The 8,159-nt window shown below is 38.4% G+C and overlaps 1 protein-coding gene across 10 annotated transcripts in view; it reads left to right on the top strand.

Moving 5' to 3' along the window:
* The window catches only part of LOC106867583 (zinc finger homeobox protein 3), a 502,463-nt gene that overhangs the window by 349,189 nt on the left and 145,115 nt on the right, over positions 1–8,159 (top strand). The window lies entirely within an intron of this gene.

Genomic DNA, 8,159 nt, shown 5'->3' on the forward strand with positions numbered 1-8,159 from the left:
ACCAGACAAGTAATGGGGGTCGATATGATCGATTATCCCACTTCCCTGCAAAAATCCAGGCCTTGTGTCTATAGTAGAAAGGATTATTATTATTATTATTATTATTATTATTATTATTATTATTATTTAAGGCGGTGAGCTGGTAGAATCGTTAGCACGCCAGGCGAAATGTTTAGCGGTATTTCGTCTGCTGCTTATGTTCCGAGTTCAAATTCCGCCGAGGTCGACTTTGCCTTTCATCCTTTCGCGGTCGATAAAATAAGTACCAGTCCAGCACTGGGGATCGGTGTAATCGATTTAACCCTCTCCTCCAAAGGTGCTGGCCCTGTGCCAAAATCTGAAACCATTATTGTTGTTGTTCAGGCAGCGAGCTGGTAGATTCGTTAGAATACCGGACAAAATGCTTTGCGGCATTTCGTTCGTCTTTTACGCTCTGAGTTCAAATTTCGCTGAGGTCGACTTTTCTTTTCATTCCTTTCGGGGTCGAAGAAATAAGTACCAGCTGAGCACTGGGGTCGATGCAATTCACCAGTGCCTTAGAATTTCCAGCCTTGTGCCTGAAGTAAAAAGAAAGAATTATTATTATCATTCTTGTTGTTGTTGTGGCAATGGCAGAAGCATCAAAGCGCCGGAATGGAAGATGCCTTGCTCTTTATATTCTAAGTTCAAATCCTGCTGAGGTCAGCTTTACCTTTCCGCCCTTTCGCGGTCGATAGAATAAAGTACAAATTAGATTTCTGGGTTCGGTGACATATCGTCTGTCCTCTACCCCTCGTATTTGCTGGCCTCGTGCTTAAATTAGGAACAATTGTTATTTGTGTTGCATCTTTTATTTATTTATTTTTTTTTGCAATACAGCCGAGGAACAAAAAAATTAATAAACAACAAAATATCTACAATGACAACAACAACACCAGCAGCAATTGTTTTCTGGTCTTTGATGATTAACGGTGAATGGGACAGACAGGTGTGATGAGCGATTCTATTGTTGTTGTTGGTGGGGGAGTTTTTTATGTCTGTTTTTATTTTGGTGCCACAGCAAGTATTTTATTTAGTAGCGTCTTTTATCACTGTCGTTTACTACTACTACTACTACTACTACTACTACTACTACTACTGGTGCTGCTGCTGCGGCGTAAGATATGCATACGTATAGACACGGTTCTGTTCGTGCGTGTATGCTTGTGTGTACACACATACACAAAAACAAATATATGTCAGTATGGATTGTTACGTGTGTATGTATGTATGTATATATATATATATATATATATATATATATATATATATATAGGGAGGGGCTGTCTGTCTGAGTTAAACTAGTTCATAGCGTCTCCCCAGCAGTTTCCTGATGTCATTAACAACAGAAATTACCTAGGCTGTGTGTGTGTGTGTACCACTTCGCGGTTGCTCGCATATGCATCTGTTGTGCTACTTTCCATTGTTGTCAATATGTTAAGGGTGTCGTCGTAGCTTCGCGGTTATCGATTCATGCTGCTTTGTGTATTTCTTGTTAAGTCTTTCTTACCTGGTTTATTTATTTGTTTATTTATTTATTTATTCATTTATTACACTACACAAACTACTTCTGATGAGTGCCTTGAGGTTTTCGTTCACTCTATGAATATTTTATCGGGGTTTAATTTCTCCATTGTCAAATTATTGCAACAATTTATTCATTCATTTATTTTTGTATAATATTCTGCAGTGTCGCTAAAGAAATCCTCCCTCTATACTCGAAGAGACGGTAACGTCACATATGTTAGAGAGATAATGTAGGCTTTTTGTTGGGGAACCGCGCATAAAACCCTTCACTGTTTCATCCCTCACCACTACTTTGTTACCGGAGCCCAATGAGGCCCCGAATTAAAATTTAAGCAATTGCTTGCAATTTCTTGAAATCAAATTCTTCCTACCCCCACCCAGAGTCAGTAATTCGTTTGTAAGTTGTTATGAACATTGATTTGAATTGCATTGAGAAGAGGTCCGTTTAGTCGTTCTTGAATTTTTTTTTTCTTTTAAAAGTTTATTTGATTACAATTATACTTTAAACCATCGTTCACATATGAACTCATCTTTTTTAATCTCTGAAGATCTGTAGGCTGTAGTCCCTTAAGCCTTTTCTTTTAATCCGTGTGCATTTCCAACTCCAGCATTCAAAGTTTGCTTATCGGGAGTGACCTACATTCAATTGTCGATTATGTAATTCTTCATTTCAGTTGGGTTTTAAAATCACGATCGTTTTCGTTGGTGGAGAAGAGTTTGTCTGCTCTAATCCACCGGCAGTTTCTATCCTACCTCTAAAATGCGCTGAATATTGTTTGCGCCTACTCCTAAGTTGGTTTGCACCAGCTCCACACACATGAGCAAAAGTATCCCAACCACGACCATCCATTTTTTTATAGCACAGTATATCTAATTCTTTATTATCTAATGTATACCTCTCTTTCATAATATGTAATGAGTGATATAACGGTGATTATAAAGTCTTTTCTTAAAACTTCCTTCTGCCATGCCTATGTAACGTTTCCGTGCCATTTTAGGTTGGGTTTTACAGAGATGACTTCTTTATAGTCGTCTCTAATTATCTAATTCTTAATAGTCATCTTTGAATTATCTCCTCTGTATAGTAAGATTTGTTCAGTGAGAATGTATTTGGATTCTTGCATTTGTATGTCTTCTTGAAGGCGTGAAACCTAAGGTAGCTAACACTGTTTACTCGTATTACTCAATGAACACATTTACCTCTCTAAATTTCTATCGCATGGTATAATTTTTGTGGTTTTTGATATCATTTATGAAGCATTATGACATATATAACACAAACTGCGCATACAAGTACATGCTTGCGCGCGCAAATGTGAGCAATATGTTCGTGCAATTGTACGGGATAGCTGCGATGGTCTGGTGTAAATGCTTGTAAGCATTGTTTAGGAAGTAATATATATATATATATATATATGCAGTGTGGGGTATGTGTGCGAGAGAGAGAGAGAGAGAGTAGGATGAGATTTGAGATATTTATGAGGTAGATAAATTCAATTAAGCTGTAGAATTTGTAAATGTGGGACTGGGAAAGTGGGGGGACAGCCAAGAAATTTTAATTAAAATTACAACCGTAGCGAGGGAGAAACTCGTTAGCATAATGGTCAAACGAGGCAGGGGAGACAACCCTGGATTTTATATTAAATATAATGAATCAAAAGCGAATATGAGCATTTTTCGAGGACTTTTATGATTTTCTTGCTATTATAATGACAACTCTATTCGTGGGTTAAGACCTCCCACACTGAGATATATTTTGACGGAGCTGTACATGTAGTACTTGAATGGGTGTCTACCTAATTTTCGGTAGCAAGTTATGCGTGGTGTAGTGGGAGTATACGAAGTGGGAGGTTGGCTGGTGCGTCCAAGTAGAGATAGAGTTTATTGTATTGTCACAAGCTAGGAGATCCTTGTTTAAGCAGATCTGTGATCAAAGGCATGCCACCCGAGTTCCACTTAATCTCTTTGTATAATAGGACTCCTATATCGAATGTCACCTTTTTGTTTGTTTCGTTCTTTTTTTTTTCGTTTTTTTTTTTTTCTTAAGATAGCAGAATCACATTGAAGATTTGGTTGCTAGTTCTAGCAAGTTCAGTGACTGTGTAAAACTTCCATTATATTATTGGCGATGGCATTGGTGTAGGTTTTGAAACATCTTCGTTATTGATGGTCCTGCTTGTGTGTTGTGTGTGTGTGTGTGTGTGTGTTTGCTTGCTCGCGCCTGTGTGGTTTTAGTTGAGGTGGGCGACCGATGTTGGTTGAGCTGGAGAACTGGTAAGGGGAGGTGAAGCGCCCTGGGTGATGAGTTTAGTTGACAGGCGAGCCATGTTTAAGTTGTAAACATCCACTGTAAAGGTCATTGTAATTCTCGTTTTGTCTTTTATATTTTTCTCTGCTATTGCACCCAGAACTTCACACTAGAAATGTGTAATTCTGTGTATGCATACGGGATTTGTATGTTTCTGCATAAGTAGACATACATACATACATACATACTTCGTTTAGATATATATGAGTATGTCTAGATATGCAACTATATGCATGAGAATACATAGATAAGGCAAAACGTACAGATCTGCACATACATACATACATACATACATACATACATACCATGCTGTTGATGTTGAAATTCCAATGAAGGAACCTTGGATCTAGGTTAGAAACCGACTCTTTCTCTATTGGCAAGAAATCTTGAAATAAAACTGAACGATGACATACATGGCCATGTATACATTGTCTCATGGTTCCTCGTGTGTATGTATGTAGTAAACAGATAAGATCCAGAGATTCTCAGAATGGAAAACACTTTGTAGAGCTCAAATGATTGGAACTGAGACACGAGGGGACCAATTCCACGGCGTAAAGGGTGGCCGGCTATAAGATGAGTCAGGATGGGTATGTATGTATACATTGTCTCGTGGCTTCTCGTGTGTGTGTGTGAGTGAGTGAGTGCACGCGCGCTAGTCAGTATGTTAGTTAGTTTCACGTCATGTCTGCCGTTATTGTCTTCAGAAAATTAACAATGAATGTCACACGATATGATTTTGTAATTAAAAGTAAAACAGTCGGTATCCGCCATATCTCTTACACGATTTATCAATGATTGCGGCGAGGTGCCTGTTGGTCTACGTTGTATATGCATCAAAATCTGACCACATGGCAAAGGAGAACTTTACGAAAAGTTAAATTTCTTTCTTCTCCTTGACACTCTTGTCTTTTATTGTGATTTCATGTTCTGAGTTTTGCCGACGGCGTGGATGATTATTGTATCTTTCACGTGTTTCAATCATTGGATTGATGCAACGTGTTGGAAGGTTCTAGTCGAACAAACCGATCCCACTACTTATTCACTATATCATGTTTTGTATCGGCCTCTTTTGCCGAACCACTGGTTCTCGCGGTTGTGGGGTGACAAACAAGCGCATCCGCGCGCGCACATGCGACAGGTTTCTTTCAGCTTCCATCTACCAGATTCACTTGGAAGAATTTGGTCGGCCCAAGGCTATAGTATAAGACACTTGCCGAAGGGACTGAACATGGAACCATGTATTTGGGGAGTAAATTTCTTACTACACTGCCACAAAAGTTTTCACTGAAGTGAAAAAGCAACATGACTTCAGATAAGTAATTTAAGGGTTGTTGTACAGGATGATTTATGCAAAAGCAAGAAAAGAAATCAATTATATGAAATTTCTTTTAGTTAAGGAAAAGAAAAACCTAGCGGTATTTGTTTAAACGCTCAAAAACCAAAGGGGGAGATAATTTCAAGAAATTAAAGATTGATTTCACAAATTTAATATTGTCTCGGAGAAAATCATATCTTGTTTTGCTAGCTAAGGCACTAGCGTAGGTAGGGGGAGTGAAGGGGTGGTCCAACACCGGCGGCACCACTTCTGGATCTGCTGTAGGCAATATGTATTTGGCGGGCGGGGGGAGGGGGGTACTGAAGGGCCGCCCCGAGCGGCACACACTCTATTTACGCCAGTGGGCCAACTTCGTCAAAATATCATCGTCTACTCAAAACTTGCTTTGATCAATATTGAAGCGTCTTTTTAAAAATATAATAGTCGCAAAGGTCAGTGAAAAATTTACGCAATTAAAACAGTAAATTGACCAAAAGGAAGGAAGTAGGCTATTGGCATGAATTTAAAATAAGTTTTATATACACATATTTCAGGACTGGATTCAGTTTTAAGTAAAACCAGCAGCACGTGTTTATGAAATCAATGATGGGAGCGCCACATGTGTATCGGAATTTCCCATGCAGCATACGGAGCAGTTGAATTATGTCCCCGTTAAAAAAATAATGTCGAAAATATGCGTTTTCTGTTTTTTCTGTTGCATTAATTATAAGTAATAATTTCCTTGCGTTGCTTACTGCATTTTAATCTTAATGAAAAAAAAAAAAGTGATCACGTCATATTTGATTTCGTTGTGAGGTCTGCGTTGAGGGGGTGTCAAGGAAGAAATATTGGATTTTTAATCTATTATATCACATTATACACCACTCATGCCTTAATTGCATGTCACCCAGACAATGGACAAAGTTGAGGGGGTGCACCATTGTTGGGCTCTGCTTCAGGTATCAGTTGACCTTAATCCGGCCTTGAAATGTGTGTGTGTGTGCGCGCGCGCTTCTAGTTACAAACGTTTACAACAGTTTCTTTAGGTACGATTGTTATTCGTAATCCGTAGTTGTAATCTAAGTACTAGTATATTTCATTGATATGAGAACGGAACTAAATCACAAACATACGTACGTACGTACATACATACATACATACGTGTATATATGTGTATGTATGTAGTGTATATGAGTTGTGTTCATGATTTTTTGTTTAAGACAGAAACAAACTTTTCTATGTGGTCATCTATGATTAAATATGTAATAACATCTGATTTGTGTGAGTGTGTGTGTATCTGATGGCATGTTTGTGTGTGTAGGGGCTTATCTTTAGAAGCTAAGTGCATCGCGTAACAGGATCCAGACTGTCTCCTGACCACAGACATTTTAGCTCACTTGGGACTAACTAGAGATAGTTGTGAAAAGATAGAAAAAAGAAAATTGAAAGAGAAGTTACACTAATAGTTGTGTGTGTGTGTGTGTGTGTGTGTGTGTATGAACTGCAGAATAAAAAAAAATAAAGAAAGAAATAATTAAATAATTTGCATTGATCGTGTTGTATGTAATTAAAAAATATAGCTCACTGTCATTGGTTTCGATTCCTCTTTGGTTGATACCAAAATTACATTCGGGGCTGTTAATCTGACCGTACACTTTTACGAAATGCTGTTATGTCAAAGTGACTAAGATAGGTAGGATATTTACCTGAGAGAAGAGATAAGCGGTAGGTAGCTATATTTAATATAGTTACATGCGCTGGTATAACAACTTATTGACAACAAATGTTGTTCCCGGCCTCGTCTTCTTATTGTGTCTCTCTTTACGGTCTGCGTTGCTTTAATGCTCATCAGAAAGTCATGAACGTCGCAGTTTTCTAACTTCCTCCCTCCTTAAATCTTTAAATGTCTCGGCCCTTCGTGCAGAACTATCTTGGCAGTCTTTACAGGCCTTTGCGCAAATAAATGTACTGGGCCTTATAGTATTATCATAGTACTTTTTGACAGCAAATCACAGCATACATCGATCAGAATAGGCTCCCGGCCCTTGGGTATATGTCTGAAGGCGATGCTGCCCCCTTTAGTCGAAGGAAATCAATCTTGTTCGATGCATTGTAGATTTAGACAGGCAGGCAGGTAGATAGATAGATAGATAGATGAACGTGCAATGGTGGAGAGAAAGGCATGAGGGAAAGAAACAATGAGGAAACATTGAATGAGAGAGACAGAGTTGTGTAATATATATAAGCAAGAGGGTGGAAACAAAAAAGAAAAAAAGAATGATAGTATTGAGATGAGGACAAACTAAATTATATAAGACATTAAAAGCCTTGCTACAACACACGTGTGTGTATATATATATATACATATATATATAAGGAACGAATACTTCCACCCAACAAGACAGCGAACACTGTCTGAATCTGGATACGCTTGCGTGATTTCGATATAACAGTGAGTCGAGGGTTGGTGTGAGTGCTGAGCAAGGGAATGAATTGTGAATGACATGGAGGGGGGGAAGGGGTAGTAAGAGAAATTCAGAAGCGGGGTGGTATTGTAGATGAAATAGAGCTGGAGGGAGAAGGGTGGCGCTAGACGAATAAGTGCGATTGGGTGTATGGAGATATATATCTATCTATCTGGCTATCTATCTATCTATCTATCTATCTATCTATCTATCTATTTATTTATCTATCAGCCTGTCTGTCTATCTAGCTACCTATCTATCTGTCTGTCCGTATCATAAATATTTCTCAGTTACTATAAGATTGTACTTCGTGCAGTCTACACAAATAATAATAGACTTGGGAAAATCTAGAACAATAAATATTGAATCCGTAAAAAAAAGCAGCAAGTCTCTTGGAGTTTTAATGACAGTCAAGAGACAGAGAGGGGGGGGAGATGGATAAGTCTTGCTGGGCCGAATTTGCGAAGAAATCCAGGATCCTTTGTTATCCTTCGAATTTCACTTCTCGTTTTATATGAATTAC

This window comes from Octopus bimaculoides, chromosome 17 (assembly GCF_001194135.2).
Source record: "Octopus bimaculoides isolate UCB-OBI-ISO-001 chromosome 17, ASM119413v2, whole genome shotgun sequence".
NCBI classification, from domain to species: Eukaryota; Metazoa; Mollusca; class Cephalopoda; order Octopoda; family Octopodidae; genus Octopus; species Octopus bimaculoides.